The sequence below is a fragment of the Cornus florida genome, unplaced genomic scaffold (genome assembly GCF_030987335.1).
Source record: "Cornus florida cultivar Cherokee Brave unplaced genomic scaffold, ASM3098733v1 CherokeeBrave_3.0.0_Hap2_Chr02, whole genome shotgun sequence".
NCBI lineage: Eukaryota > Viridiplantae > Streptophyta > Magnoliopsida > Cornales > Cornaceae > Cornus > Cornus florida.
This window is the reverse complement of record NW_026775572.1, coordinates 81488007-81509694: the sequence shown is the minus strand read 5'-3', so window position 1 is coordinate 81509694 and position 21688 is coordinate 81488007. Positions and strand designations below refer to the sequence as shown.

Here is a 21688-nt window from a genome sequence, read left to right as displayed (position 1 = left end):
GTAGCGGAAGGGGTTTATAGGGAAATGGAGGCGAGAATATGTCGGGTGCGATCATACCAGCACTAATGCACCGGATCCCATCAGAACTCCGCAGTTAAGCGTGCTTGGGCGAGAGTAGTACTAGGATGGGTGACCCCCTGGGAAGTCCTCGTGTTGCACCCCTTTTTAGTCCGGTTTTGTATTTTTAATTTTAATTTTAATTTTATTAATATGTATTTATTTATTTCCCGGCGAATGCGTCGGAAGGGCAATAGAACGGTAGCGGAAGGGGTTTATAGGGAAATGGAGGCGAGAATATGTCGGGTGCGATCATACCAGCACTAATGCACCGGATCCCATCAGAACTCCGCAGTTAAGCGTGCTTGGGCGAGAGTAGTACTAGGATGGGTGACCCCCTGGGAAGTCCTCGTGTTGCACCCCTTTTTAGTCCGGTTTTGTATTTTTAATTTTAATTTTAATTTTATTAATATGTATTTATTTATTTCCCGGCGAATGCGTCGGAAGGGCAATAGAACGGTAGCGGAAGGGGTTTATAGGGAAATGGAGGCGAGAATATGTCGGGTGCGATCATACCAGCACTAATGCACCGGATCCCATCAGAACTCCGCAGTTAAGCGTGCTTGGGCGAGAGTAGTACTAGGATGGGTGACCCCCTGGGAAGTCCTCGTGTTGCACCCCTTTTTAGTCCGGTTTTGTATTTTTAATTTTAATTTTAATTTTATTAATATGTATTTATTTATTTCCCGGCGAATGCGTCGGAAGGGCAATAGAACGGTAGCGGAAGGGGTTTATAGGGAAATGGAGGCGAGAATATGTCGGGTGCGATCATACCAGCACTAATGCACCGGATCCCATCAGAACTCCGCAGTTAAGCGTGCTTGGGCGAGAGTAGTACTAGGATGGGTGACCCCCTGGGAAGTCCTCGTGTTGCACCCCTTTTTAGTCCGGTTTTGTATTTTTAATTTTAATTTTAATTTTATTAATATGTATTTATTTATTTCCCGGCGAATGCGTCGGAAGGGCAATAGAACGGTAGCGGAAGGGGTTTATAGGGAAATGGAGGCGAGAATATGTCGGGTGCGATCATACCAGCACTAATGCACCGGATCCCATCAGAACTCCGCAGTTAAGCGTGCTTGGGCGAGAGTAGTACTAGGATGGGTGACCCCCTGGGAAGTCCTCGTGTTGCACCCCTTTTTAGTCCGGTTTTGTATTTTTAATTTTAATTTTAATTTTATTAATATGTATTTATTTATTTCCCGGCGAATGCGTCGGAAGGGCAATAGAACGGTAGCGGAAGGGGTTTATAGGGAAATGGAGGCGAGAATATGTCGGGTGCGATCATACCAGCACTAATGCACCGGATCCCATCAGAACTCCGCAGTTAAGCGTGCTTGGGCGAGAGTAGTACTAGGATGGGTGACCCCCTGGGAAGTCCTCGTGTTGCACCCCTTTTTAGTCCGGTTTTGTATTTTTAATTTTAATTTTAATTTTATTAATATGTATTTATTTATTTCCCGGCGAATGCGTCGGAAGGGCAATAGAACGGTAGCGGAAGGGGTTTATAGGGAAATGGAGGCGAGAATATGTCGGGTGCGATCATACCAGCACTAATGCACCGGATCCCATCAGAACTCCGCAGTTAAGCGTGCTTGGGCGAGAGTAGTACTAGGATGGGTGACCCCCTGGGAAGTCCTCGTGTTGCACCCCTTTTTAGTCCGGTTTTGTATTTTTAATTTTAATTTTAATTTTATTAATATGTATTTATTTATTTCCCGGCGAATGCGTCGGAAGGGCAATAGAACGGTAGCGGAAGGGGTTTATAGGGAAATGGAGGCGAGAATATGTCGGGTGCGATCATACCAGCACTAATGCACCGGATCCCATCAGAACTCCGCAGTTAAGCGTGCTTGGGCGAGAGTAGTACTAGGATGGGTGACCCCCTGGGAAGTCCTCGTGTTGCACCCCTTTTTAGTCCGGTTTTGTATTTTTAATTTTAATTTTAATTTTATTAATATGTATTTATTTATTTCCCGGCGAATGCGTCGGAAGGGCAATAGAACGGTAGCGGAAGGGGTTTATAGGGAAATGGAGGCGAGAATATGTCGGGTGCGATCATACCAGCACTAATGCACCGGATCCCATCAGAACTCCGCAGTTAAGCGTGCTTGGGCGAGAGTAGTACTAGGATGGGTGACCCCCTGGGAAGTCCTCGTGTTGCACCCCTTTTTAGTCCGGTTTTGTATTTTTAATTTTAATTTTAATTTTATTAATATGTATTTATTTATTTCCCGGCGAATGCGTCGGAAGGGCAATAGAACGGTAGCGGAAGGGGTTTATAGGGAAATGGAGGCGAGAATATGTCGGGTGCGATCATACCAGCACTAATGCACCGGATCCCATCAGAACTCCGCAGTTAAGCGTGCTTGGGCGAGAGTAGTACTAGGATGGGTGACCCCCTGGGAAGTCCTCGTGTTGCACCCCTTTTTAGTCCGGTTTTGTATTTTTAATTTTAATTTTAATTTTATTAATATGTATTTATTTATTTCCCGGCGAATGCGTCGGAAGGGCAATAGAACGGTAGCGGAAGGGGTTTATAGGGAAATGGAGGCGAGAATATGTCGGGTGCGATCATACCAGCACTAATGCACCGGATCCCATCAGAACTCCGCAGTTAAGCGTGCTTGGGCGAGAGTAGTACTAGGATGGGTGACCCCCTGGGAAGTCCTCGTGTTGCACCCCTTTTTAGTCCGGTTTTGTATTTTTAATTTTAATTTTAATTTTATTAATATGTATTTATTTATTTCCCGGCGAATGCGTCGGAAGGGCAATAGAACGGTAGCGGAAGGGGTTTATAGGGAAATGGAGGCGAGAATATGTCGGGTGCGATCATACCAGCACTAATGCACCGGATCCCATCAGAACTCCGCAGTTAAGCGTGCTTGGGCGAGAGTAGTACTAGGATGGGTGACCCCCTGGGAAGTCCTCGTGTTGCACCCCTTTTTAGTCCGGTTTTGTATTTTTAATTTTAATTTTAATTTTATTAATATGTATTTATTTATTTCCCGGCGAATGCGTCGGAAGGGCAATAGAACGGTAGCGGAAGGGGTTTATAGGGAAATGGAGGCGAGAATATGTCGGGTGCGATCATACCAGCACTAATGCACCGGATCCCATCAGAACTCCGCAGTTAAGCGTGCTTGGGCGAGAGTAGTACTAGGATGGGTGACCCCCTGGGAAGTCCTCGTGTTGCACCCCTTTTTAGTCCGGTTTTGTATTTTTAATTTTAATTTTAATTTTATTAATATGTATTTATTTATTTCCCGGCGAATGCGTCGGAAGGGCAATAGAACGGTAGCGGAAGGGGTTTATAGGGAAATGGAGGCGAGAATATGTCGGGTGCGATCATACCAGCACTAATGCACCGGATCCCATCAGAACTCCGCAGTTAAGCGTGCTTGGGCGAGAGTAGTACTAGGATGGGTGACCCCCTGGGAAGTCCTCGTGTTGCACCCCTTTTTAGTCCGGTTTTGTATTTTTAATTTTAATTTTAATTTTATTAATATGTATTTATTTATTTCCCGGCGAATGCGTCGGAAGGGCAATAGAACGGTAGCGGAAGGGGTTTATAGGGAAATGGAGGCGAGAATATGTCGGGTGCGATCATACCAGCACTAATGCACCGGATCCCATCAGAACTCCGCAGTTAAGCGTGCTTGGGCGAGAGTAGTACTAGGATGGGTGACCCCCTGGGAAGTCCTCGTGTTGCACCCCTTTTTAGTCCGGTTTTGTATTTTTAATTTTAATTTTAATTTTATTAATATGTATTTATTTATTTCCCGGCGAATGCGTCGGAAGGGCAATAGAACGGTAGCGGAAGGGGTTTATAGGGAAATGGAGGCGAGAATATGTCGGGTGCGATCATACCAGCACTAATGCACCGGATCCCATCAGAACTCCGCAGTTAAGCGTGCTTGGGCGAGAGTAGTACTAGGATGGGTGACCCCCTGGGAAGTCCTCGTGTTGCACCCCTTTTTAGTCCGGTTTTGTATTTTTAATTTTAATTTTAATTTTATTAATATGTATTTATTTATTTCCCGGCGAATGCGTCGGAAGGGCAATAGAACGGTAGCGGAAGGGGTTTATAGGGAAATGGAGGCGAGAATATGTCGGGTGCGATCATACCAGCACTAATGCACCGGATCCCATCAGAACTCCGCAGTTAAGCGTGCTTGGGCGAGAGTAGTACTAGGATGGGTGACCCCCTGGGAAGTCCTCGTGTTGCACCCCTTTTTAGTCCGGTTTTGTATTTTTAATTTTAATTTTAATTTTATTAATATGTATTTATTTATTTCCCGGCGAATGCGTCGGAAGGGCAATAGAACGGTAGCGGAAGGGGTTTATAGGGAAATGGAGGCGAGAATATGTCGGGTGCGATCATACCAGCACTAATGCACCGGATCCCATCAGAACTCCGCAGTTAAGCGTGCTTGGGCGAGAGTAGTACTAGGATGGGTGACCCCCTGGGAAGTCCTCGTGTTGCACCCCTTTTTAGTCCGGTTTTGTATTTTTAATTTTAATTTTAATTTTATTAATATGTATTTATTTATTTCCCGGCGAATGCGTCGGAAGGGCAATAGAACGGTAGCGGAAGGGGTTTATAGGGAAATGGAGGCGAGAATATGTCGGGTGCGATCATACCAGCACTAATGCACCGGATCCCATCAGAACTCCGCAGTTAAGCGTGCTTGGGCGAGAGTAGTACTAGGATGGGTGACCCCCTGGGAAGTCCTCGTGTTGCACCCCTTTTTAGTCCGGTTTTGTATTTTTAATTTTAATTTTAATTTTATTAATATGTATTTATTTATTTCCCGGCGAATGCGTCGGAAGGGCAATAGAACGGTAGCGGAAGGGGTTTATAGGGAAATGGAGGCGAGAATATGTCGGGTGCGATCATACCAGCACTAATGCACCGGATCCCATCAGAACTCCGCAGTTAAGCGTGCTTGGGCGAGAGTAGTACTAGGATGGGTGACCCCCTGGGAAGTCCTCGTGTTGCACCCCTTTTTAGTCCGGTTTTGTATTTTTAATTTTAATTTTAATTTTATTAATATGTATTTATTTATTTCCCGGCGAATGCGTCGGAAGGGCAATAGAACGGTAGCGGAAGGGGTTTATAGGGAAATGGAGGCGAGAATATGTCGGGTGCGATCATACCAGCACTAATGCACCGGATCCCATCAGAACTCCGCAGTTAAGCGTGCTTGGGCGAGAGTAGTACTAGGATGGGTGACCCCCTGGGAAGTCCTCGTGTTGCACCCCTTTTTAGTCCGGTTTTGTATTTTTAATTTTAATTTTAATTTTATTAATATGTATTTATTTATTTCCCGGCGAATGCGTCGGAAGGGCAATAGAACGGTAGCGGAAGGGGTTTATAGGGAAATGGAGGCGAGAATATGTCGGGTGCGATCATACCAGCACTAATGCACCGGATCCCATCAGAACTCCGCAGTTAAGCGTGCTTGGGCGAGAGTAGTACTAGGATGGGTGACCCCCTGGGAAGTCCTCGTGTTGCACCCCTTTTTAGTCCGGTTTTGTATTTTTAATTTTAATTTTAATTTTATTAATATGTATTTATTTATTTCCCGGCGAATGCGTCGGAAGGGCAATAGAACGGTAGCGGAAGGGGTTTATAGGGAAATGGAGGCGAGAATATGTCGGGTGCGATCATACCAGCACTAATGCACCGGATCCCATCAGAACTCCGCAGTTAAGCGTGCTTGGGCGAGAGTAGTACTAGGATGGGTGACCCCCTGGGAAGTCCTCGTGTTGCACCCCTTTTTAGTCCGGTTTTGTATTTTTAATTTTAATTTTAATTTTATTAATATGTATTTATTTATTTCCCGGCGAATGCGTCGGAAGGGCAATAGAACGGTAGCGGAAGGGGTTTATAGGGAAATGGAGGCGAGAATATGTCGGGTGCGATCATACCAGCACTAATGCACCGGATCCCATCAGAACTCCGCAGTTAAGCGTGCTTGGGCGAGAGTAGTACTAGGATGGGTGACCCCCTGGGAAGTCCTCGTGTTGCACCCCTTTTTAGTCCGGTTTTGTATTTTTAATTTTAATTTTAATTTTATTAATATGTATTTATTTATTTCCCGGCGAATGCGTCGGAAGGGCAATAGAACGGTAGCGGAAGGGGTTTATAGGGAAATGGAGGCGAGAATATGTCGGGTGCGATCATACCAGCACTAATGCACCGGATCCCATCAGAACTCCGCAGTTAAGCGTGCTTGGGCGAGAGTAGTACTAGGATGGGTGACCCCCTGGGAAGTCCTCGTGTTGCACCCCTTTTTAGTCCGGTTTTGTATTTTTAATTTTAATTTTAATTTTATTAATATGTATTTATTTATTTCCCGGCGAATGCGTCGGAAGGGCAATAGAACGGTAGCGGAAGGGGTTTATAGGGAAATGGAGGCGAGAATATGTCGGGTGCGATCATACCAGCACTAATGCACCGGATCCCATCAGAACTCCGCAGTTAAGCGTGCTTGGGCGAGAGTAGTACTAGGATGGGTGACCCCCTGGGAAGTCCTCGTGTTGCACCCCTTTTTAGTCCGGTTTTGTATTTTTAATTTTAATTTTAATTTTATTAATATGTATTTATTTATTTCCCGGCGAATGCGTCGGAAGGGCAATAGAACGGTAGCGGAAGGGGTTTATAGGGAAATGGAGGCGAGAATATGTCGGGTGCGATCATACCAGCACTAATGCACCGGATCCCATCAGAACTCCGCAGTTAAGCGTGCTTGGGCGAGAGTAGTACTAGGATGGGTGACCCCCTGGGAAGTCCTCGTGTTGCACCCCTTTTTAGTCCGGTTTTGTATTTTTAATTTTAATTTTAATTTTATTAATATGTATTTATTTATTTCCCGGCGAATGCGTCGGAAGGGCAATAGAACGGTAGCGGAAGGGGTTTATAGGGAAATGGAGGCGAGAATATGTCGGGTGCGATCATACCAGCACTAATGCACCGGATCCCATCAGAACTCCGCAGTTAAGCGTGCTTGGGCGAGAGTAGTACTAGGATGGGTGACCCCCTGGGAAGTCCTCGTGTTGCACCCCTTTTTAGTCCGGTTTTGTATTTTTAATTTTAATTTTAATTTTATTAATATGTATTTATTTATTTCCCGGCGAATGCGTCGGAAGGGCAATAGAACGGTAGCGGAAGGGGTTTATAGGGAAATGGAGGCGAGAATATGTCGGGTGCGATCATACCAGCACTAATGCACCGGATCCCATCAGAACTCCGCAGTTAAGCGTGCTTGGGCGAGAGTAGTACTAGGATGGGTGACCCCCTGGGAAGTCCTCGTGTTGCACCCCTTTTTAGTCCGGTTTTGTATTTTTAATTTTAATTTTAATTTTATTAATATGTATTTATTTATTTCCCGGCGAATGCGTCGGAAGGGCAATAGAACGGTAGCGGAAGGGGTTTATAGGGAAATGGAGGCGAGAATATGTCGGGTGCGATCATACCAGCACTAATGCACCGGATCCCATCAGAACTCCGCAGTTAAGCGTGCTTGGGCGAGAGTAGTACTAGGATGGGTGACCCCCTGGGAAGTCCTCGTGTTGCACCCCTTTTTAGTCCGGTTTTGTATTTTTAATTTTAATTTTAATTTTATTAATATGTATTTATTTATTTCCCGGCGAATGCGTCGGAAGGGCAATAGAACGGTAGCGGAAGGGGTTTATAGGGAAATGGAGGCGAGAATATGTCGGGTGCGATCATACCAGCACTAATGCACCGGATCCCATCAGAACTCCGCAGTTAAGCGTGCTTGGGCGAGAGTAGTACTAGGATGGGTGACCCCCTGGGAAGTCCTCGTGTTGCACCCCTTTTTAGTCCGGTTTTGTATTTTTAATTTTAATTTTAATTTTATTAATATGTATTTATTTATTTCCCGGCGAATGCGTCGGAAGGGCAATAGAACGGTAGCGGAAGGGGTTTATAGGGAAATGGAGGCGAGAATATGTCGGGTGCGATCATACCAGCACTAATGCACCGGATCCCATCAGAACTCCGCAGTTAAGCGTGCTTGGGCGAGAGTAGTACTAGGATGGGTGACCCCCTGGGAAGTCCTCGTGTTGCACCCCTTTTTAGTCCGGTTTTGTATTTTTAATTTTAATTTTAATTTTATTAATATGTATTTATTTATTTCCCGGCGAATGCGTCGGAAGGGCAATAGAACGGTAGCGGAAGGGGTTTATAGGGAAATGGAGGCGAGAATATGTCGGGTGCGATCATACCAGCACTAATGCACCGGATCCCATCAGAACTCCGCAGTTAAGCGTGCTTGGGCGAGAGTAGTACTAGGATGGGTGACCCCCTGGGAAGTCCTCGTGTTGCACCCCTTTTTAGTCCGGTTTTGTATTTTTAATTTTAATTTTAATTTTATTAATATGTATTTATTTATTTCCCGGCGAATGCGTCGGAAGGGCAATAGAACGGTAGCGGAAGGGGTTTATAGGGAAATGGAGGCGAGAATATGTCGGGTGCGATCATACCAGCACTAATGCACCGGATCCCATCAGAACTCCGCAGTTAAGCGTGCTTGGGCGAGAGTAGTACTAGGATGGGTGACCCCCTGGGAAGTCCTCGTGTTGCACCCCTTTTTAGTCCGGTTTTGTATTTTTAATTTTAATTTTAATTTTATTAATATGTATTTATTTATTTCCCGGCGAATGCGTCGGAAGGGCAATAGAACGGTAGCGGAAGGGGTTTATAGGGAAATGGAGGCGAGAATATGTCGGGTGCGATCATACCAGCACTAATGCACCGGATCCCATCAGAACTCCGCAGTTAAGCGTGCTTGGGCGAGAGTAGTACTAGGATGGGTGACCCCCTGGGAAGTCCTCGTGTTGCACCCCTTTTTAGTCCGGTTTTGTATTTTTAATTTTAATTTTAATTTTATTAATATGTATTTATTTATTTCCCGGCGAATGCGTCGGAAGGGCAATAGAACGGTAGCGGAAGGGGTTTATAGGGAAATGGAGGCGAGAATATGTCGGGTGCGATCATACCAGCACTAATGCACCGGATCCCATCAGAACTCCGCAGTTAAGCGTGCTTGGGCGAGAGTAGTACTAGGATGGGTGACCCCCTGGGAAGTCCTCGTGTTGCACCCCTTTTTAGTCCGGTTTTGTATTTTTAATTTTAATTTTAATTTTATTAATATGTATTTATTTATTTCCCGGCGAATGCGTCGGAAGGGCAATAGAACGGTAGCGGAAGGGGTTTATAGGGAAATGGAGGCGAGAATATGTCGGGTGCGATCATACCAGCACTAATGCACCGGATCCCATCAGAACTCCGCAGTTAAGCGTGCTTGGGCGAGAGTAGTACTAGGATGGGTGACCCCCTGGGAAGTCCTCGTGTTGCACCCCTTTTTAGTCCGGTTTTGTATTTTTAATTTTAATTTTAATTTTATTAATATGTATTTATTTATTTCCCGGCGAATGCGTCGGAAGGGCAATAGAACGGTAGCGGAAGGGGTTTATAGGGAAATGGAGGCGAGAATATGTCGGGTGCGATCATACCAGCACTAATGCACCGGATCCCATCAGAACTCCGCAGTTAAGCGTGCTTGGGCGAGAGTAGTACTAGGATGGGTGACCCCCTGGGAAGTCCTCGTGTTGCACCCCTTTTTAGTCCGGTTTTGTATTTTTAATTTTAATTTTAATTTTATTAATATGTATTTATTTATTTCCCGGCGAATGCGTCGGAAGGGCAATAGAACGGTAGCGGAAGGGGTTTATAGGGAAATGGAGGCGAGAATATGTCGGGTGCGATCATACCAGCACTAATGCACCGGATCCCATCAGAACTCCGCAGTTAAGCGTGCTTGGGCGAGAGTAGTACTAGGATGGGTGACCCCCTGGGAAGTCCTCGTGTTGCACCCCTTTTTAGTCCGGTTTTGTATTTTTAATTTTAATTTTAATTTTATTAATATGTATTTATTTATTTCCCGGCGAATGCGTCGGAAGGGCAATAGAACGGTAGCGGAAGGGGTTTATAGGGAAATGGAGGCGAGAATATGTCGGGTGCGATCATACCAGCACTAATGCACCGGATCCCATCAGAACTCCGCAGTTAAGCGTGCTTGGGCGAGAGTAGTACTAGGATGGGTGACCCCCTGGGAAGTCCTCGTGTTGCACCCCTTTTTAGTCCGGTTTTGTATTTTTAATTTTAATTTTAATTTTATTAATATGTATTTATTTATTTCCCGGCGAATGCGTCGGAAGGGCAATAGAACGGTAGCGGAAGGGGTTTATAGGGAAATGGAGGCGAGAATATGTCGGGTGCGATCATACCAGCACTAATGCACCGGATCCCATCAGAACTCCGCAGTTAAGCGTGCTTGGGCGAGAGTAGTACTAGGATGGGTGACCCCCTGGGAAGTCCTCGTGTTGCACCCCTTTTTAGTCCGGTTTTGTATTTTTAATTTTAATTTTAATTTTATTAATATGTATTTATTTATTTCCCGGCGAATGCGTCGGAAGGGCAATAGAACGGTAGCGGAAGGGGTTTATAGGGAAATGGAGGCGAGAATATGTCGGGTGCGATCATACCAGCACTAATGCACCGGATCCCATCAGAACTCCGCAGTTAAGCGTGCTTGGGCGAGAGTAGTACTAGGATGGGTGACCCCCTGGGAAGTCCTCGTGTTGCACCCCTTTTTAGTCCGGTTTTGTATTTTTAATTTTAATTTTAATTTTATTAATATGTATTTATTTATTTCCCGGCGAATGCGTCGGAAGGGCAATAGAACGGTAGCGGAAGGGGTTTATAGGGAAATGGAGGCGAGAATATGTCGGGTGCGATCATACCAGCACTAATGCACCGGATCCCATCAGAACTCCGCAGTTAAGCGTGCTTGGGCGAGAGTAGTACTAGGATGGGTGACCCCCTGGGAAGTCCTCGTGTTGCACCCCTTTTTAGTCCGGTTTTGTATTTTTAATTTTAATTTTAATTTTATTAATATGTATTTATTTATTTCCCGGCGAATGCGTCGGAAGGGCAATAGAACGGTAGCGGAAGGGGTTTATAGGGAAATGGAGGCGAGAATATGTCGGGTGCGATCATACCAGCACTAATGCACCGGATCCCATCAGAACTCCGCAGTTAAGCGTGCTTGGGCGAGAGTAGTACTAGGATGGGTGACCCCCTGGGAAGTCCTCGTGTTGCACCCCTTTTTAGTCCGGTTTTGTATTTTTAATTTTAATTTTAATTTTATTAATATGTATTTATTTATTTCCCGGCGAATGCGTCGGAAGGGCAATAGAACGGTAGCGGAAGGGGTTTATAGGGAAATGGAGGCGAGAATATGTCGGGTGCGATCATACCAGCACTAATGCACCGGATCCCATCAGAACTCCGCAGTTAAGCGTGCTTGGGCGAGAGTAGTACTAGGATGGGTGACCCCCTGGGAAGTCCTCGTGTTGCACCCCTTTTTAGTCCGGTTTTGTATTTTTAATTTTAATTTTAATTTTATTAATATGTATTTATTTATTTCCCGGCGAATGCGTCGGAAGGGCAATAGAACGGTAGCGGAAGGGGTTTATAGGGAAATGGAGGCGAGAATATGTCGGGTGCGATCATACCAGCACTAATGCACCGGATCCCATCAGAACTCCGCAGTTAAGCGTGCTTGGGCGAGAGTAGTACTAGGATGGGTGACCCCCTGGGAAGTCCTCGTGTTGCACCCCTTTTTAGTCCGGTTTTGTATTTTTAATTTTAATTTTAATTTTATTAATATGTATTTATTTATTTCCCGGCGAATGCGTCGGAAGGGCAATAGAACGGTAGCGGAAGGGGTTTATAGGGAAATGGAGGCGAGAATATGTCGGGTGCGATCATACCAGCACTAATGCACCGGATCCCATCAGAACTCCGCAGTTAAGCGTGCTTGGGCGAGAGTAGTACTAGGATGGGTGACCCCCTGGGAAGTCCTCGTGTTGCACCCCTTTTTAGTCCGGTTTTGTATTTTTAATTTTAATTTTAATTTTATTAATATGTATTTATTTATTTCCCGGCGAATGCGTCGGAAGGGCAATAGAACGGTAGCGGAAGGGGTTTATAGGGAAATGGAGGCGAGAATATGTCGGGTGCGATCATACCAGCACTAATGCACCGGATCCCATCAGAACTCCGCAGTTAAGCGTGCTTGGGCGAGAGTAGTACTAGGATGGGTGACCCCCTGGGAAGTCCTCGTGTTGCACCCCTTTTTAGTCCGGTTTTGTATTTTTAATTTTAATTTTAATTTTATTAATATGTATTTATTTATTTCCCGGCGAATGCGTCGGAAGGGCAATAGAACGGTAGCGGAAGGGGTTTATAGGGAAATGGAGGCGAGAATATGTCGGGTGCGATCATACCAGCACTAATGCACCGGATCCCATCAGAACTCCGCAGTTAAGCGTGCTTGGGCGAGAGTAGTACTAGGATGGGTGACCCCCTGGGAAGTCCTCGTGTTGCACCCCTTTTTAGTCCGGTTTTGTATTTTTAATTTTAATTTTAATTTTATTAATATGTATTTATTTATTTCCCGGCGAATGCGTCGGAAGGGCAATAGAACGGTAGCGGAAGGGGTTTATAGGGAAATGGAGGCGAGAATATGTCGGGTGCGATCATACCAGCACTAATGCACCGGATCCCATCAGAACTCCGCAGTTAAGCGTGCTTGGGCGAGAGTAGTACTAGGATGGGTGACCCCCTGGGAAGTCCTCGTGTTGCACCCCTTTTTAGTCCGGTTTTGTATTTTTAATTTTAATTTTAATTTTATTAATATGTATTTATTTATTTCCCGGCGAATGCGTCGGAAGGGCAATAGAACGGTAGCGGAAGGGGTTTATAGGGAAATGGAGGCGAGAATATGTCGGGTGCGATCATACCAGCACTAATGCACCGGATCCCATCAGAACTCCGCAGTTAAGCGTGCTTGGGCGAGAGTAGTACTAGGATGGGTGACCCCCTGGGAAGTCCTCGTGTTGCACCCCTTTTTAGTCCGGTTTTGTATTTTTAATTTTAATTTTAATTTTATTAATATGTATTTATTTATTTCCCGGCGAATGCGTCGGAAGGGCAATAGAACGGTAGCGGAAGGGGTTTATAGGGAAATGGAGGCGAGAATATGTCGGGTGCGATCATACCAGCACTAATGCACCGGATCCCATCAGAACTCCGCAGTTAAGCGTGCTTGGGCGAGAGTAGTACTAGGATGGGTGACCCCCTGGGAAGTCCTCGTGTTGCACCCCTTTTTAGTCCGGTTTTGTATTTTTAATTTTAATTTTAATTTTATTAATATGTATTTATTTATTTCCCGGCGAATGCGTCGGAAGGGCAATAGAACGGTAGCGGAAGGGGTTTATAGGGAAATGGAGGCGAGAATATGTCGGGTGCGATCATACCAGCACTAATGCACCGGATCCCATCAGAACTCCGCAGTTAAGCGTGCTTGGGCGAGAGTAGTACTAGGATGGGTGACCCCCTGGGAAGTCCTCGTGTTGCACCCCTTTTTAGTCCGGTTTTGTATTTTTAATTTTAATTTTAATTTTATTAATATGTATTTATTTATTTCCCGGCGAATGCGTCGGAAGGGCAATAGAACGGTAGCGGAAGGGGTTTATAGGGAAATGGAGGCGAGAATATGTCGGGTGCGATCATACCAGCACTAATGCACCGGATCCCATCAGAACTCCGCAGTTAAGCGTGCTTGGGCGAGAGTAGTACTAGGATGGGTGACCCCCTGGGAAGTCCTCGTGTTGCACCCCTTTTTAGTCCGGTTTTGTATTTTTAATTTTAATTTTAATTTTATTAATATGTATTTATTTATTTCCCGGCGAATGCGTCGGAAGGGCAATAGAACGGTAGCGGAAGGGGTTTATAGGGAAATGGAGGCGAGAATATGTCGGGTGCGATCATACCAGCACTAATGCACCGGATCCCATCAGAACTCCGCAGTTAAGCGTGCTTGGGCGAGAGTAGTACTAGGATGGGTGACCCCCTGGGAAGTCCTCGTGTTGCACCCCTTTTTAGTCCGGTTTTGTATTTTTAATTTTAATTTTAATTTTATTAATATGTATTTATTTATTTCCCGGCGAATGCGTCGGAAGGGCAATAGAACGGTAGCGGAAGGGGTTTATAGGGAAATGGAGGCGAGAATATGTCGGGTGCGATCATACCAGCACTAATGCACCGGATCCCATCAGAACTCCGCAGTTAAGCGTGCTTGGGCGAGAGTAGTACTAGGATGGGTGACCCCCTGGGAAGTCCTCGTGTTGCACCCCTTTTTAGTCCGGTTTTGTATTTTTAATTTTAATTTTAATTTTATTAATATGTATTTATTTATTTCCCGGCGAATGCGTCGGAAGGGCAATAGAACGGTAGCGGAAGGGGTTTATAGGGAAATGGAGGCGAGAATATGTCGGGTGCGATCATACCAGCACTAATGCACCGGATCCCATCAGAACTCCGCAGTTAAGCGTGCTTGGGCGAGAGTAGTACTAGGATGGGTGACCCCCTGGGAAGTCCTCGTGTTGCACCCCTTTTTAGTCCGGTTTTGTATTTTTAATTTTAATTTTAATTTTATTAATATGTATTTATTTATTTCCCGGCGAATGCGTCGGAAGGGCAATAGAACGGTAGCGGAAGGGGTTTATAGGGAAATGGAGGCGAGAATATGTCGGGTGCGATCATACCAGCACTAATGCACCGGATCCCATCAGAACTCCGCAGTTAAGCGTGCTTGGGCGAGAGTAGTACTAGGATGGGTGACCCCCTGGGAAGTCCTCGTGTTGCACCCCTTTTTAGTCCGGTTTTGTATTTTTAATTTTAATTTTAATTTTATTAATATGTATTTATTTATTTCCCGGCGAATGCGTCGGAAGGGCAATAGAACGGTAGCGGAAGGGGTTTATAGGGAAATGGAGGCGAGAATATGTCGGGTGCGATCATACCAGCACTAATGCACCGGATCCCATCAGAACTCCGCAGTTAAGCGTGCTTGGGCGAGAGTAGTACTAGGATGGGTGACCCCCTGGGAAGTCCTCGTGTTGCACCCCTTTTTAGTCCGGTTTTGTATTTTTAATTTTAATTTTAATTTTATTAATATGTATTTATTTATTTCCCGGCGAATGCGTCGGAAGGGCAATAGAACGGTAGCGGAAGGGGTTTATAGGGAAATGGAGGCGAGAATATGTCGGGTGCGATCATACCAGCACTAATGCACCGGATCCCATCAGAACTCCGCAGTTAAGCGTGCTTGGGCGAGAGTAGTACTAGGATGGGTGACCCCCTGGGAAGTCCTCGTGTTGCACCCCTTTTTAGTCCGGTTTTGTATTTTTAATTTTAATTTTAATTTTATTAATATGTATTTATTTATTTCCCGGCGAATGCGTCGGAAGGGCAATAGAACGGTAGCGGAAGGGGTTTATAGGGAAATGGAGGCGAGAATATGTCGGGTGCGATCATACCAGCACTAATGCACCGGATCCCATCAGAACTCCGCAGTTAAGCGTGCTTGGGCGAGAGTAGTACTAGGATGGGTGACCCCCTGGGAAGTCCTCGTGTTGCACCCCTTTTTAGTCCGGTTTTGTATTTTTAATTTTAATTTTAATTTTATTAATATGTATTTATTTATTTCCCGGCGAATGCGTCGGAAGGGCAATAGAACGGTAGCGGAAGGGGTTTATAGGGAAATGGAGGCGAGAATATGTCGGGTGCGATCATACCAGCACTAATGCACCGGATCCCATCAGAACTCCGCAGTTAAGCGTGCTTGGGCGAGAGTAGTACTAGGATGGGTGACCCCCTGGGAAGTCCTCGTGTTGCACCCCTTTTTAGTCCGGTTTTGTATTTTTAATTTTAATTTTAATTTTATTAATATGTATTTATTTATTTCCCGGCGAATGCGTCGGAAGGGCAATAGAACGGTAGCGGAAGGGGTTTATAGGGAAATGGAGGCGAGAATATGTCGGGTGCGATCATACCAGCACTAATGCACCGGATCCCATCAGAACTCCGCAGTTAAGCGTGCTTGGGCGAGAGTAGTACTAGGATGGGTGACCCCCTGGGAAGTCCTCGTGTTGCACCCCTTTTTAGTCCGGTTTTGTATTTTTAATTTTAATTTTAATTTTATTAATATGTATTTATTTATTTCCCGGCGAATGCGTCGGAAGGGCAATAGAACGGTAGCGGAAGGGGTTTATAGGGAAATGGAGGCGAGAATATGTCGGGTGCGATCATACCAGCACTAATGCACCGGATCCCATCAGAACTCCGCAGTTAAGCGTGCTTGGGCGAGAGTAGTACTAGGATGGGTGACCCCCTGGGAAGTCCTCGTGTTGCACCCCTTTTTAGTCCGGTTTTGTATTTTTAATTTTAATTTTAATTTTATTAATATGTATTTATTTATTTCCCGGCGAATGCGTCGGAAGGGCAATAGAACGGTAGCGGAAGGGGTTTATAGGGAAATGGAGGCGAGAATATGTCGGGTGCGATCATACCAGCACTAATGCACCGGATCCCATCAGAACTCCGCAGTTAAGCGTGCTTGGGCGAGAGTAGTACTAGGATGGGTGACCCCCTGGGAAGTCCTCGTGTTGCACCCCTTTTTAGTCCGGTTTTGTATTTTTAATTTTAATTTTAATTTATTAATATGTATTTATTTATTTCCCGGCGAATGCGTCGGAAGGGCAATAGAACGGTAGCGGAAGGGGTTTATAGGGAAATGGAGGCGAGAATATGTCGGGTGCGATCATACCAGCACTAATGCACCGGATCCCATCAGAACTCCGCAGTTAAGCGTGCTTGGGCGAGAGTAGTACTAGGATGGGTGACCCCCTGGGAAGTCCTCGTGTTGCACCCCTTTTTAGTCCGGTTTTGTATTTTTAATTTTAATTTTAATTTTATTAATATGTATTTATTTATTTCCCGGCGAATGCGTCGGAAGGGCAATAGAACGGTAGCGGAAGGGGTTTATAGGGAAATGGAGGCGAGAATATGTCGGGTGCGATCATACCAGCACTAATGCACCGGATCCATCAGAACTCCGCAGTTAAGCGTGCTTGGGCGAGAGTAGTACTAGGATGGGTGACCCCCTGGGAAGTCCTCGTGTTGCACCCCTTTTTAGTCCGGTTTTGTATTTTTAATTTTAATTTTAATTTTATTAATATGTATTTATTTATTTCCCGGCGAATGCGTCGGAAGGGCAATAGAACGGTAGCGGAAGGGGTTTATAGGGAAATGGAGGCGAGAATATGTCGGGTGCGATCATACCAGCACTAATGCACCGGATCCCATCAGAACTCCGCAGTTAAGCGTGCTTGGGCGAGAGTAGTACTAGGATGGGTGACCCCCTGGGAAGTCCTCGTGTTGCACCCCTTTTTAGTCCGGTTTTGTATTTTTAATTTTAATTTTAATTTTATTAATATGTATTTATTTATTTCCCGGCGAATGCGTCGGAAGGGCAATAGAACGGTAGCGGAAGGGGTTTATAGGGAAATGGAGGCGAGAATATGTCGGGTGCGATCATACCAGCACTAATGCACCGGATCCCATCAGAACTCCGCAGTTAAGCGTGCTTGGGCGAGAGTAGTACTAGGATGGGTGACCCCCTGGGAAGTCCTCGTGTTGCACCCCTTTTTAGTCCGGTTTTGTATTTTTAATTTTAATTTTAATTTTATTAATATGTATTTATTTATTTCCCGGCGAATGCGTCGGAAGGGCAATAGAACGGTAGCGGAAGGGGTTTATAGGGAAATGGAGGCGAGAATATGTCGGGTGCGATCATACCAGCACTAATGCACCGGATCCATCAGAACTCCGCAGTTAAGCGTGCTTGGGCGAGAGTAGTACTAGGATGGGTGACCCCCTGGGAAGTCCTCGTGTTGCACCCCTTTTTAGTCCGGTTTTGTATTTTTAATTTTAATTTTAATTTTATTAATATGTATTTATTTATTTCCCGGCGAATGCGTCGGAAGGGCAATAGAACGGTAGCGGAAGGGGTTTATAGGGAAATGGAGGCGAGAATATGTCGGGTGCGATCATACCAGCACTAATGCACCGGATCCCATCAGAACTCCGCAGTTAAGCGTGCTTGGGCGAGAGTAGTACTAGGATGGGTGACCCCCTGGGAAGTCCTCGTGTTGCACCCCTTTTTAGTCCGGTTTTGTATTTTTAATTTTAATTTTAATTTTATTAATATGTATTTATTTATTTCCCGGCGAATGCGTCGGAAGGGCAATAGAACGGTAGCGGAAGGGGTTTATAGGGAAATGGAGGCGAGAATATGTCGGGTGCGATCATACCAGCACTAATGCACCGGATCCCATCAGAACTCCGCAGTTAAGCGTGCTTGGGCGAGAGTAGTACTAGGATGGGTGACCCCCTGGGAAGTCCTCGTGTTGCACCCCTTTTTAGTCCGGTTTTGTATTTTTAATTTTAATTTTAATTTTATTAATATGTATTTATTTATTTCCCGGCGAATGCGTCGGAAGGGCAATAGAACGGTAGCGGAAGGGGTTTATAGGGAAATGGAGGCGAGAATATGTCGGGTGCGATCATACCAGCACTAATGCACCGGATCCCATCAGAACTCCGCAGTTAAGCGTGCTTGGGCGAGAGTAGTACTAGGATGGGTGACCCCCTGGGAAGTCCTCGTGTTGCACCCCTTTTTAGTCCGGTTTTGTATTTTTAATTTTAATTTTAATTTTATTAATATGTATTTATTTATTTCCCGGCGAATGCGTCGAAGGGCAATAGAACGTAGCGGAAGGGGTTTATAGGGAAATGGAGGCGAGAATATGTCGGGTGCGATCATACCAGCACTAATGCACCGGATCCCATCAGAACTCCGCAGTTAAGCGTGCTTGGGCGAGAGTAGTACTAGGATGGGTGACCCCCTGGGAAGTCCTCGTGTTGCACCCCTTTTTAGTCCGGTTTTGTATTTTTAATTTTAATTTTATTTTAATTTTATTAATATGTATTTATTTATTTCCCGGCGAATGCGTCGGAAGGGCAATAGAACGGTAGCGGAAGGGGTTTATAGGGAAATGGAGGCGAGAATATGTCGGGTGCGATCATACCAGCACTAATGCACCGGATCCCATCAGAACTCCGCAGTTAAGCGTGCTTGGGCGAGAGTAGTACTAGGATGGGTGACCCCCTGGGAAGTCCTCGTGTTGCACCCCTTTTTAGTCCGGTTTTGTATTTTTAATTTTAATTTTAATTTTATTAATATGTATTTATTTATTTCCCGGCGAATGCGTCGGAAGGGCAATAGAACGGTAGCGGAAGGGGTTTATAGGGAAATGGAGGCGAGAATATGTCGGGTGCGATCATACCAGCACTAATGCACCGGATCCCATCAGAACTCCGCAGTTAAGCGTGCTTGGGCGAGAGTAGTACTAGGATGGGTGACCCCCTGGGAAGTCCTCGTGTTGCACCCCTTTTTAGTCCGGTTTTGTATTTTTAATTTTAATTTTAATTTTATTAATATGTATTTATTTATTTCCCGGCGAATGCGTCGGAAGGGCAATAGAACGGTAGCGGAAGGGGTTTATAGGGAAATGGAGGCGAGAATATGTCGGGTGCGATCATACCAGCACTAATGCACCGGATCCCATCAGAACTCCGCAGTTAAGCGTGCTTGGGCGAGAGTAGTACTAGGATGGGTGACCCCCTGGGAAGTCCTCGTGTTGCACCCCTTTTTAGTCCGGTTTTGTATTTTTAATTTTAATTTTAATTTTATTAATATGTATTTATTTATTTCCCGGCGAATGCGTCGGAAGGGCAATAGAACGGTAGCGGAAGGGGTTTATAGGGAAATGGAGGCGAGAATATGTCGGGTGCGATCATACCAGCACTAATGCACCGGATCCCATCAGAACTCCGCAGTTAAGCGTGCTTGGGCGAGAGTAGTACTAGGATGGGTGACCCCCTGGGAAGTCCTCGTGTTGCACCCCTTTTTAGTCCGGTTTTGTATTTTTAATTTTAATTTTAATTTTATTAATATGTATTTATTTATTTCCCGGCGAATGCGTCGGAAGGGCAATAGAACGGTAGCGGAAGGGGTTTATAGGGAAATGGAGGCGAGAATATGTCGGGTGCGATCATACCAGCACTAATGCACCGGATCCCATCAGAACTCCGCAGTTAAGCGTGCTTGGGCGAGAGTAGTACTAGGATGGGTGACCCCCTGGGAAGTCCTCGTGTTGCACCCCTTTTTAGTCCGGTTTTGTATTTTTAATTTTAATTTTAATTTTATTAATATGTATTTATTTATTTCCCGGCGAATGCGTCGGAAGGGCAATAGAACGGTAGCGGAAGGGGTTTATAGGGAAATGGAGGCGAGAATATGTCGGGTGCGATCATACCAGCACTAATGCACCGGATCCCATCAGAACTCCGCAGTTAAGCGTGCTTGGGCGAGAGTAGTACTAGGATGGGTGACCCCCTGGGAAGTCCTCGTGTTGCACCCCTTTTTAGTCCGGTTTTGTATTTTAATTTTAATTTTAATTTTATTAATATGTATTTATTTATTTCCCGGCGAATGCGTCGGAAGGGCAATAGAACGGTAGCGGAAGGGGTTTATAGGGAAATGGAGGCGAGAATATGTCGGGTGCGATCATACAGCACTAATGCACCGGATCCATCAGAACTCCGCAGTTAAGCGTGCTTGGGCGAGAGTAGTACTAGGATGGGTGACCCCCTGGGAAGTCCTCGTGTTGCACCCCTTTTTAGTCCGGTTTTGTATTTTTAATTTTAATTTTAATTTTATTAATATGTATTTATTTATTTCCCGGCGAATGCGTCGGAAGGGCAATAGAACGGTAGCGGAAGGGGTTTATAGGGAAATGGAGGCGAGAATATGTCGGGTGCGATCATACCAGCACTAATGCACCGGATCCCATCAGAACTCCGCAGTTAAGCGTGCTTGGGCGAGAGTAGTACTAGGATGGGTGACCCCCTGGGAAGTCCTCGTGTTGCACCCCTTTTTAGTCCGGTTTTGTATTTTTAATTTTAATTTTAATTTTATTAATATGTATTTATTTATTTCCCGGCGAATGCGTCGGAAGGGCAATAGAACGGTAGCGGAAGGGGTTTATAGGGAAATGGAGGCGAGAATATGTCGGGTGCGATCATACCAGCACTAATGCACCGGATCCCATCAGAACTCCGCAGTTAAGCGTGCTTGGGCGAGAGTAGTACTAGGATGGGTGACCCCCTGGGAAGTCCTCGTGTTGCACCCCTTTTTAGTCCGGTTTTGTATTTTTAATTTTAATTTTAATTTTATTAATATGTATTTATTTATTTCCCGGCGAATGCGTCGGAAGGGCAATAGAACGGTAGCGGAAGGGGTTTATAGGGAAATGGAGGCGAGAATATGTCGGGTGCGATCATACAGCACTAATGCACCGGATCCATCAGAACTCCGCAGTTAAGCGTGCTTGGGCGAGAGTAGTACTAGGATGGGTGACCCCCTGGGAAGTCCTCGTGTTGCACCCCTTTTTAGTCCGGTTTTGTATTTTTAATTTTAATTTTAATTTTATTAATATGTATTTATTTATTTCCCGGCGAATGCGTCGGAAGGGCAATAGAACGGTAGCGGAAGGGGTTTATAGG

At 45.3% G+C, this 21688-nt stretch overlaps 84 non-coding genes across 84 annotated transcripts; all 84 read left to right on the top strand.

Moving 5' to 3' along the window:
• Nucleotides 1-43: 43 nt before the first annotated feature.
• On the top strand, nucleotides 44-162 carry LOC132296723 (5S ribosomal RNA). The gene has a single exon (XR_009478615.1). It is a non-coding gene; the product is annotated as a 5S ribosomal RNA (ribosomal RNA).
• A 139-nt stretch (nucleotides 163-301) lies between these two features.
• On the top strand, nucleotides 302-420 carry LOC132296722 (5S ribosomal RNA). The gene has a single exon (XR_009478614.1). It is a non-coding gene; the product is annotated as a 5S ribosomal RNA (ribosomal RNA).
• A 139-nt stretch (nucleotides 421-559) lies between these two features.
• LOC132296721 (5S ribosomal RNA) lies at nucleotides 560-678 on the top strand. Its single transcript, XR_009478613.1, has one exon. It is a non-coding gene; the product is annotated as a 5S ribosomal RNA (ribosomal RNA).
• Nucleotides 679-817: 139 nt separating this feature from the next.
• Nucleotides 818-936, top strand: LOC132296720 (5S ribosomal RNA). The gene has a single exon (XR_009478612.1). It is a non-coding gene; the product is annotated as a 5S ribosomal RNA (ribosomal RNA).
• A 139-nt stretch (nucleotides 937-1075) lies between these two features.
• Nucleotides 1076-1194, top strand: LOC132296718 (5S ribosomal RNA). The gene has a single exon (XR_009478610.1). It is a non-coding gene; the product is annotated as a 5S ribosomal RNA (ribosomal RNA).
• Nucleotides 1195-1333: 139 nt separating this feature from the next.
• LOC132296717 (5S ribosomal RNA) lies at nucleotides 1334-1452 on the top strand. Its single transcript, XR_009478609.1, has one exon. It is a non-coding gene; the product is annotated as a 5S ribosomal RNA (ribosomal RNA).
• A 139-nt stretch (nucleotides 1453-1591) lies between these two features.
• LOC132296716 (5S ribosomal RNA) lies at nucleotides 1592-1710 on the top strand. Its single transcript, XR_009478608.1, has one exon. It is a non-coding gene; the product is annotated as a 5S ribosomal RNA (ribosomal RNA).
• Nucleotides 1711-1849: 139 nt separating this feature from the next.
• Nucleotides 1850-1968, top strand: LOC132296715 (5S ribosomal RNA). Its single transcript, XR_009478607.1, has one exon. It is a non-coding gene; the product is annotated as a 5S ribosomal RNA (ribosomal RNA).
• Nucleotides 1969-2107: 139 nt separating this feature from the next.
• Nucleotides 2108-2226, top strand: LOC132296714 (5S ribosomal RNA). The gene has a single exon (XR_009478606.1). It is a non-coding gene; the product is annotated as a 5S ribosomal RNA (ribosomal RNA).
• Nucleotides 2227-2365: 139 nt separating this feature from the next.
• Nucleotides 2366-2484, top strand: LOC132296713 (5S ribosomal RNA). Its single transcript, XR_009478605.1, has one exon. It is a non-coding gene; the product is annotated as a 5S ribosomal RNA (ribosomal RNA).
• Nucleotides 2485-2623: 139 nt separating this feature from the next.
• On the top strand, nucleotides 2624-2742 carry LOC132296712 (5S ribosomal RNA). The gene has a single exon (XR_009478604.1). It is a non-coding gene; the product is annotated as a 5S ribosomal RNA (ribosomal RNA).
• A 139-nt stretch (nucleotides 2743-2881) lies between these two features.
• Nucleotides 2882-3000, top strand: LOC132296711 (5S ribosomal RNA). Its single transcript, XR_009478603.1, has one exon. It is a non-coding gene; the product is annotated as a 5S ribosomal RNA (ribosomal RNA).
• Nucleotides 3001-3139: 139 nt separating this feature from the next.
• Nucleotides 3140-3258, top strand: LOC132296710 (5S ribosomal RNA). The gene has a single exon (XR_009478602.1). It is a non-coding gene; the product is annotated as a 5S ribosomal RNA (ribosomal RNA).
• Nucleotides 3259-3397: 139 nt separating this feature from the next.
• LOC132296709 (5S ribosomal RNA) lies at nucleotides 3398-3516 on the top strand. The gene has a single exon (XR_009478601.1). It is a non-coding gene; the product is annotated as a 5S ribosomal RNA (ribosomal RNA).
• A 139-nt stretch (nucleotides 3517-3655) lies between these two features.
• LOC132296707 (5S ribosomal RNA) lies at nucleotides 3656-3774 on the top strand. Its single transcript, XR_009478599.1, has one exon. It is a non-coding gene; the product is annotated as a 5S ribosomal RNA (ribosomal RNA).
• Nucleotides 3775-3913: 139 nt separating this feature from the next.
• LOC132296706 (5S ribosomal RNA) lies at nucleotides 3914-4032 on the top strand. Its single transcript, XR_009478598.1, has one exon. It is a non-coding gene; the product is annotated as a 5S ribosomal RNA (ribosomal RNA).
• A 139-nt stretch (nucleotides 4033-4171) lies between these two features.
• On the top strand, nucleotides 4172-4290 carry LOC132296705 (5S ribosomal RNA). Its single transcript, XR_009478597.1, has one exon. It is a non-coding gene; the product is annotated as a 5S ribosomal RNA (ribosomal RNA).
• Nucleotides 4291-4429: 139 nt separating this feature from the next.
• Nucleotides 4430-4548, top strand: LOC132296704 (5S ribosomal RNA). The gene has a single exon (XR_009478596.1). It is a non-coding gene; the product is annotated as a 5S ribosomal RNA (ribosomal RNA).
• A 139-nt stretch (nucleotides 4549-4687) lies between these two features.
• Nucleotides 4688-4806, top strand: LOC132296703 (5S ribosomal RNA). Its single transcript, XR_009478595.1, has one exon. It is a non-coding gene; the product is annotated as a 5S ribosomal RNA (ribosomal RNA).
• Nucleotides 4807-4945: 139 nt separating this feature from the next.
• LOC132296702 (5S ribosomal RNA) lies at nucleotides 4946-5064 on the top strand. The gene has a single exon (XR_009478594.1). It is a non-coding gene; the product is annotated as a 5S ribosomal RNA (ribosomal RNA).
• Nucleotides 5065-5203: 139 nt separating this feature from the next.
• On the top strand, nucleotides 5204-5322 carry LOC132296701 (5S ribosomal RNA). Its single transcript, XR_009478593.1, has one exon. It is a non-coding gene; the product is annotated as a 5S ribosomal RNA (ribosomal RNA).
• Nucleotides 5323-5461: 139 nt separating this feature from the next.
• Nucleotides 5462-5580, top strand: LOC132296699 (5S ribosomal RNA). The gene has a single exon (XR_009478592.1). It is a non-coding gene; the product is annotated as a 5S ribosomal RNA (ribosomal RNA).
• A 139-nt stretch (nucleotides 5581-5719) lies between these two features.
• Nucleotides 5720-5838, top strand: LOC132296698 (5S ribosomal RNA). Its single transcript, XR_009478591.1, has one exon. It is a non-coding gene; the product is annotated as a 5S ribosomal RNA (ribosomal RNA).
• Nucleotides 5839-5977: 139 nt separating this feature from the next.
• Nucleotides 5978-6096, top strand: LOC132296697 (5S ribosomal RNA). Its single transcript, XR_009478590.1, has one exon. It is a non-coding gene; the product is annotated as a 5S ribosomal RNA (ribosomal RNA).
• Nucleotides 6097-6235: 139 nt separating this feature from the next.
• On the top strand, nucleotides 6236-6354 carry LOC132296695 (5S ribosomal RNA). Its single transcript, XR_009478588.1, has one exon. It is a non-coding gene; the product is annotated as a 5S ribosomal RNA (ribosomal RNA).
• A 139-nt stretch (nucleotides 6355-6493) lies between these two features.
• On the top strand, nucleotides 6494-6612 carry LOC132296694 (5S ribosomal RNA). The gene has a single exon (XR_009478586.1). It is a non-coding gene; the product is annotated as a 5S ribosomal RNA (ribosomal RNA).
• Nucleotides 6613-6751: 139 nt separating this feature from the next.
• Nucleotides 6752-6870, top strand: LOC132296693 (5S ribosomal RNA). Its single transcript, XR_009478585.1, has one exon. It is a non-coding gene; the product is annotated as a 5S ribosomal RNA (ribosomal RNA).
• Nucleotides 6871-7009: 139 nt separating this feature from the next.
• On the top strand, nucleotides 7010-7128 carry LOC132296692 (5S ribosomal RNA). Its single transcript, XR_009478584.1, has one exon. It is a non-coding gene; the product is annotated as a 5S ribosomal RNA (ribosomal RNA).
• A 139-nt stretch (nucleotides 7129-7267) lies between these two features.
• Nucleotides 7268-7386, top strand: LOC132296691 (5S ribosomal RNA). The gene has a single exon (XR_009478583.1). It is a non-coding gene; the product is annotated as a 5S ribosomal RNA (ribosomal RNA).
• A 139-nt stretch (nucleotides 7387-7525) lies between these two features.
• LOC132298500 (5S ribosomal RNA) lies at nucleotides 7526-7644 on the top strand. Its single transcript, XR_009479904.1, has one exon. It is a non-coding gene; the product is annotated as a 5S ribosomal RNA (ribosomal RNA).
• Nucleotides 7645-7783: 139 nt separating this feature from the next.
• Nucleotides 7784-7902, top strand: LOC132298499 (5S ribosomal RNA). The gene has a single exon (XR_009479903.1). It is a non-coding gene; the product is annotated as a 5S ribosomal RNA (ribosomal RNA).
• A 139-nt stretch (nucleotides 7903-8041) lies between these two features.
• Nucleotides 8042-8160, top strand: LOC132298498 (5S ribosomal RNA). Its single transcript, XR_009479902.1, has one exon. It is a non-coding gene; the product is annotated as a 5S ribosomal RNA (ribosomal RNA).
• Nucleotides 8161-8299: 139 nt separating this feature from the next.
• LOC132298497 (5S ribosomal RNA) lies at nucleotides 8300-8418 on the top strand. Its single transcript, XR_009479901.1, has one exon. It is a non-coding gene; the product is annotated as a 5S ribosomal RNA (ribosomal RNA).
• A 139-nt stretch (nucleotides 8419-8557) lies between these two features.
• Nucleotides 8558-8676, top strand: LOC132298496 (5S ribosomal RNA). Its single transcript, XR_009479900.1, has one exon. It is a non-coding gene; the product is annotated as a 5S ribosomal RNA (ribosomal RNA).
• Nucleotides 8677-8815: 139 nt separating this feature from the next.
• On the top strand, nucleotides 8816-8934 carry LOC132298493 (5S ribosomal RNA). The gene has a single exon (XR_009479898.1). It is a non-coding gene; the product is annotated as a 5S ribosomal RNA (ribosomal RNA).
• Nucleotides 8935-9073: 139 nt separating this feature from the next.
• On the top strand, nucleotides 9074-9192 carry LOC132298492 (5S ribosomal RNA). Its single transcript, XR_009479897.1, has one exon. It is a non-coding gene; the product is annotated as a 5S ribosomal RNA (ribosomal RNA).
• Nucleotides 9193-9331: 139 nt separating this feature from the next.
• On the top strand, nucleotides 9332-9450 carry LOC132298491 (5S ribosomal RNA). The gene has a single exon (XR_009479896.1). It is a non-coding gene; the product is annotated as a 5S ribosomal RNA (ribosomal RNA).
• A 139-nt stretch (nucleotides 9451-9589) lies between these two features.
• LOC132298490 (5S ribosomal RNA) lies at nucleotides 9590-9708 on the top strand. Its single transcript, XR_009479895.1, has one exon. It is a non-coding gene; the product is annotated as a 5S ribosomal RNA (ribosomal RNA).
• A 139-nt stretch (nucleotides 9709-9847) lies between these two features.
• On the top strand, nucleotides 9848-9966 carry LOC132298489 (5S ribosomal RNA). The gene has a single exon (XR_009479894.1). It is a non-coding gene; the product is annotated as a 5S ribosomal RNA (ribosomal RNA).
• Nucleotides 9967-10105: 139 nt separating this feature from the next.
• Nucleotides 10106-10224, top strand: LOC132298488 (5S ribosomal RNA). The gene has a single exon (XR_009479893.1). It is a non-coding gene; the product is annotated as a 5S ribosomal RNA (ribosomal RNA).
• Nucleotides 10225-10363: 139 nt separating this feature from the next.
• LOC132298487 (5S ribosomal RNA) lies at nucleotides 10364-10482 on the top strand. Its single transcript, XR_009479892.1, has one exon. It is a non-coding gene; the product is annotated as a 5S ribosomal RNA (ribosomal RNA).
• A 139-nt stretch (nucleotides 10483-10621) lies between these two features.
• Nucleotides 10622-10740, top strand: LOC132298486 (5S ribosomal RNA). Its single transcript, XR_009479891.1, has one exon. It is a non-coding gene; the product is annotated as a 5S ribosomal RNA (ribosomal RNA).
• Nucleotides 10741-10879: 139 nt separating this feature from the next.
• LOC132298485 (5S ribosomal RNA) lies at nucleotides 10880-10998 on the top strand. Its single transcript, XR_009479890.1, has one exon. It is a non-coding gene; the product is annotated as a 5S ribosomal RNA (ribosomal RNA).
• A 139-nt stretch (nucleotides 10999-11137) lies between these two features.
• On the top strand, nucleotides 11138-11256 carry LOC132298484 (5S ribosomal RNA). The gene has a single exon (XR_009479889.1). It is a non-coding gene; the product is annotated as a 5S ribosomal RNA (ribosomal RNA).
• Nucleotides 11257-11395: 139 nt separating this feature from the next.
• On the top strand, nucleotides 11396-11514 carry LOC132298482 (5S ribosomal RNA). Its single transcript, XR_009479887.1, has one exon. It is a non-coding gene; the product is annotated as a 5S ribosomal RNA (ribosomal RNA).
• A 139-nt stretch (nucleotides 11515-11653) lies between these two features.
• LOC132298481 (5S ribosomal RNA) lies at nucleotides 11654-11772 on the top strand. The gene has a single exon (XR_009479886.1). It is a non-coding gene; the product is annotated as a 5S ribosomal RNA (ribosomal RNA).
• Nucleotides 11773-11911: 139 nt separating this feature from the next.
• Nucleotides 11912-12030, top strand: LOC132298480 (5S ribosomal RNA). Its single transcript, XR_009479885.1, has one exon. It is a non-coding gene; the product is annotated as a 5S ribosomal RNA (ribosomal RNA).
• A 139-nt stretch (nucleotides 12031-12169) lies between these two features.
• Nucleotides 12170-12288, top strand: LOC132298479 (5S ribosomal RNA). The gene has a single exon (XR_009479884.1). It is a non-coding gene; the product is annotated as a 5S ribosomal RNA (ribosomal RNA).
• Nucleotides 12289-12427: 139 nt separating this feature from the next.
• On the top strand, nucleotides 12428-12546 carry LOC132298477 (5S ribosomal RNA). The gene has a single exon (XR_009479883.1). It is a non-coding gene; the product is annotated as a 5S ribosomal RNA (ribosomal RNA).
• Nucleotides 12547-12685: 139 nt separating this feature from the next.
• On the top strand, nucleotides 12686-12804 carry LOC132298476 (5S ribosomal RNA). Its single transcript, XR_009479882.1, has one exon. It is a non-coding gene; the product is annotated as a 5S ribosomal RNA (ribosomal RNA).
• Nucleotides 12805-12943: 139 nt separating this feature from the next.
• LOC132298475 (5S ribosomal RNA) lies at nucleotides 12944-13062 on the top strand. Its single transcript, XR_009479881.1, has one exon. It is a non-coding gene; the product is annotated as a 5S ribosomal RNA (ribosomal RNA).
• A 139-nt stretch (nucleotides 13063-13201) lies between these two features.
• LOC132298474 (5S ribosomal RNA) lies at nucleotides 13202-13320 on the top strand. The gene has a single exon (XR_009479880.1). It is a non-coding gene; the product is annotated as a 5S ribosomal RNA (ribosomal RNA).
• A 139-nt stretch (nucleotides 13321-13459) lies between these two features.
• LOC132298473 (5S ribosomal RNA) lies at nucleotides 13460-13578 on the top strand. The gene has a single exon (XR_009479879.1). It is a non-coding gene; the product is annotated as a 5S ribosomal RNA (ribosomal RNA).
• Nucleotides 13579-13717: 139 nt separating this feature from the next.
• On the top strand, nucleotides 13718-13836 carry LOC132298472 (5S ribosomal RNA). The gene has a single exon (XR_009479877.1). It is a non-coding gene; the product is annotated as a 5S ribosomal RNA (ribosomal RNA).
• A 139-nt stretch (nucleotides 13837-13975) lies between these two features.
• On the top strand, nucleotides 13976-14094 carry LOC132298470 (5S ribosomal RNA). Its single transcript, XR_009479875.1, has one exon. It is a non-coding gene; the product is annotated as a 5S ribosomal RNA (ribosomal RNA).
• A 139-nt stretch (nucleotides 14095-14233) lies between these two features.
• LOC132298469 (5S ribosomal RNA) lies at nucleotides 14234-14352 on the top strand. Its single transcript, XR_009479874.1, has one exon. It is a non-coding gene; the product is annotated as a 5S ribosomal RNA (ribosomal RNA).
• Nucleotides 14353-14491: 139 nt separating this feature from the next.
• LOC132298468 (5S ribosomal RNA) lies at nucleotides 14492-14610 on the top strand. The gene has a single exon (XR_009479873.1). It is a non-coding gene; the product is annotated as a 5S ribosomal RNA (ribosomal RNA).
• A 139-nt stretch (nucleotides 14611-14749) lies between these two features.
• LOC132298467 (5S ribosomal RNA) lies at nucleotides 14750-14868 on the top strand. The gene has a single exon (XR_009479871.1). It is a non-coding gene; the product is annotated as a 5S ribosomal RNA (ribosomal RNA).
• A 139-nt stretch (nucleotides 14869-15007) lies between these two features.
• Nucleotides 15008-15126, top strand: LOC132298466 (5S ribosomal RNA). Its single transcript, XR_009479870.1, has one exon. It is a non-coding gene; the product is annotated as a 5S ribosomal RNA (ribosomal RNA).
• A 139-nt stretch (nucleotides 15127-15265) lies between these two features.
• On the top strand, nucleotides 15266-15384 carry LOC132298465 (5S ribosomal RNA). Its single transcript, XR_009479869.1, has one exon. It is a non-coding gene; the product is annotated as a 5S ribosomal RNA (ribosomal RNA).
• Nucleotides 15385-15523: 139 nt separating this feature from the next.
• Nucleotides 15524-15642, top strand: LOC132298464 (5S ribosomal RNA). Its single transcript, XR_009479868.1, has one exon. It is a non-coding gene; the product is annotated as a 5S ribosomal RNA (ribosomal RNA).
• Nucleotides 15643-15781: 139 nt separating this feature from the next.
• Nucleotides 15782-15900, top strand: LOC132298463 (5S ribosomal RNA). Its single transcript, XR_009479867.1, has one exon. It is a non-coding gene; the product is annotated as a 5S ribosomal RNA (ribosomal RNA).
• Nucleotides 15901-16039: 139 nt separating this feature from the next.
• On the top strand, nucleotides 16040-16158 carry LOC132298461 (5S ribosomal RNA). The gene has a single exon (XR_009479866.1). It is a non-coding gene; the product is annotated as a 5S ribosomal RNA (ribosomal RNA).
• A 139-nt stretch (nucleotides 16159-16297) lies between these two features.
• On the top strand, nucleotides 16298-16416 carry LOC132298460 (5S ribosomal RNA). Its single transcript, XR_009479865.1, has one exon. It is a non-coding gene; the product is annotated as a 5S ribosomal RNA (ribosomal RNA).
• Nucleotides 16417-16555: 139 nt separating this feature from the next.
• Nucleotides 16556-16674, top strand: LOC132298458 (5S ribosomal RNA). Its single transcript, XR_009479863.1, has one exon. It is a non-coding gene; the product is annotated as a 5S ribosomal RNA (ribosomal RNA).
• A 138-nt stretch (nucleotides 16675-16812) lies between these two features.
• LOC132298457 (5S ribosomal RNA) lies at nucleotides 16813-16931 on the top strand. Its single transcript, XR_009479862.1, has one exon. It is a non-coding gene; the product is annotated as a 5S ribosomal RNA (ribosomal RNA).
• Nucleotides 16932-17070: 139 nt separating this feature from the next.
• Nucleotides 17071-17188, top strand: LOC132297118 (5S ribosomal RNA). The gene has a single exon (XR_009478990.1). It is a non-coding gene; the product is annotated as a 5S ribosomal RNA (ribosomal RNA).
• Nucleotides 17189-17327: 139 nt separating this feature from the next.
• On the top strand, nucleotides 17328-17446 carry LOC132298456 (5S ribosomal RNA). The gene has a single exon (XR_009479861.1). It is a non-coding gene; the product is annotated as a 5S ribosomal RNA (ribosomal RNA).
• Nucleotides 17447-17585: 139 nt separating this feature from the next.
• On the top strand, nucleotides 17586-17704 carry LOC132298455 (5S ribosomal RNA). Its single transcript, XR_009479860.1, has one exon. It is a non-coding gene; the product is annotated as a 5S ribosomal RNA (ribosomal RNA).
• A 139-nt stretch (nucleotides 17705-17843) lies between these two features.
• LOC132297117 (5S ribosomal RNA) lies at nucleotides 17844-17961 on the top strand. Its single transcript, XR_009478989.1, has one exon. It is a non-coding gene; the product is annotated as a 5S ribosomal RNA (ribosomal RNA).
• A 139-nt stretch (nucleotides 17962-18100) lies between these two features.
• On the top strand, nucleotides 18101-18219 carry LOC132298454 (5S ribosomal RNA). The gene has a single exon (XR_009479859.1). It is a non-coding gene; the product is annotated as a 5S ribosomal RNA (ribosomal RNA).
• A 139-nt stretch (nucleotides 18220-18358) lies between these two features.
• Nucleotides 18359-18477, top strand: LOC132298453 (5S ribosomal RNA). The gene has a single exon (XR_009479858.1). It is a non-coding gene; the product is annotated as a 5S ribosomal RNA (ribosomal RNA).
• A 139-nt stretch (nucleotides 18478-18616) lies between these two features.
• On the top strand, nucleotides 18617-18735 carry LOC132298452 (5S ribosomal RNA). The gene has a single exon (XR_009479857.1). It is a non-coding gene; the product is annotated as a 5S ribosomal RNA (ribosomal RNA).
• Nucleotides 18736-18872: 137 nt separating this feature from the next.
• Nucleotides 18873-18991, top strand: LOC132298451 (5S ribosomal RNA). The gene has a single exon (XR_009479856.1). It is a non-coding gene; the product is annotated as a 5S ribosomal RNA (ribosomal RNA).
• A 144-nt stretch (nucleotides 18992-19135) lies between these two features.
• LOC132298450 (5S ribosomal RNA) lies at nucleotides 19136-19254 on the top strand. The gene has a single exon (XR_009479855.1). It is a non-coding gene; the product is annotated as a 5S ribosomal RNA (ribosomal RNA).
• A 139-nt stretch (nucleotides 19255-19393) lies between these two features.
• Nucleotides 19394-19512, top strand: LOC132298449 (5S ribosomal RNA). Its single transcript, XR_009479854.1, has one exon. It is a non-coding gene; the product is annotated as a 5S ribosomal RNA (ribosomal RNA).
• Nucleotides 19513-19651: 139 nt separating this feature from the next.
• On the top strand, nucleotides 19652-19770 carry LOC132298447 (5S ribosomal RNA). The gene has a single exon (XR_009479852.1). It is a non-coding gene; the product is annotated as a 5S ribosomal RNA (ribosomal RNA).
• Nucleotides 19771-19909: 139 nt separating this feature from the next.
• Nucleotides 19910-20028, top strand: LOC132298445 (5S ribosomal RNA). The gene has a single exon (XR_009479851.1). It is a non-coding gene; the product is annotated as a 5S ribosomal RNA (ribosomal RNA).
• A 139-nt stretch (nucleotides 20029-20167) lies between these two features.
• LOC132298444 (5S ribosomal RNA) lies at nucleotides 20168-20286 on the top strand. Its single transcript, XR_009479850.1, has one exon. It is a non-coding gene; the product is annotated as a 5S ribosomal RNA (ribosomal RNA).
• Nucleotides 20287-20425: 139 nt separating this feature from the next.
• On the top strand, nucleotides 20426-20544 carry LOC132298443 (5S ribosomal RNA). The gene has a single exon (XR_009479849.1). It is a non-coding gene; the product is annotated as a 5S ribosomal RNA (ribosomal RNA).
• Nucleotides 20545-20682: 138 nt separating this feature from the next.
• On the top strand, nucleotides 20683-20799 carry LOC132297294 (5S ribosomal RNA). The gene has a single exon (XR_009479156.1). It is a non-coding gene; the product is annotated as a 5S ribosomal RNA (ribosomal RNA).
• A 139-nt stretch (nucleotides 20800-20938) lies between these two features.
• LOC132298442 (5S ribosomal RNA) lies at nucleotides 20939-21057 on the top strand. Its single transcript, XR_009479848.1, has one exon. It is a non-coding gene; the product is annotated as a 5S ribosomal RNA (ribosomal RNA).
• Nucleotides 21058-21196: 139 nt separating this feature from the next.
• On the top strand, nucleotides 21197-21315 carry LOC132298440 (5S ribosomal RNA). Its single transcript, XR_009479846.1, has one exon. It is a non-coding gene; the product is annotated as a 5S ribosomal RNA (ribosomal RNA).
• A 139-nt stretch (nucleotides 21316-21454) lies between these two features.
• Nucleotides 21455-21571, top strand: LOC132297292 (5S ribosomal RNA). The gene has a single exon (XR_009479155.1). It is a non-coding gene; the product is annotated as a 5S ribosomal RNA (ribosomal RNA).
• The last annotated feature ends 117 nt before the right edge of the window (nucleotides 21572-21688 follow it).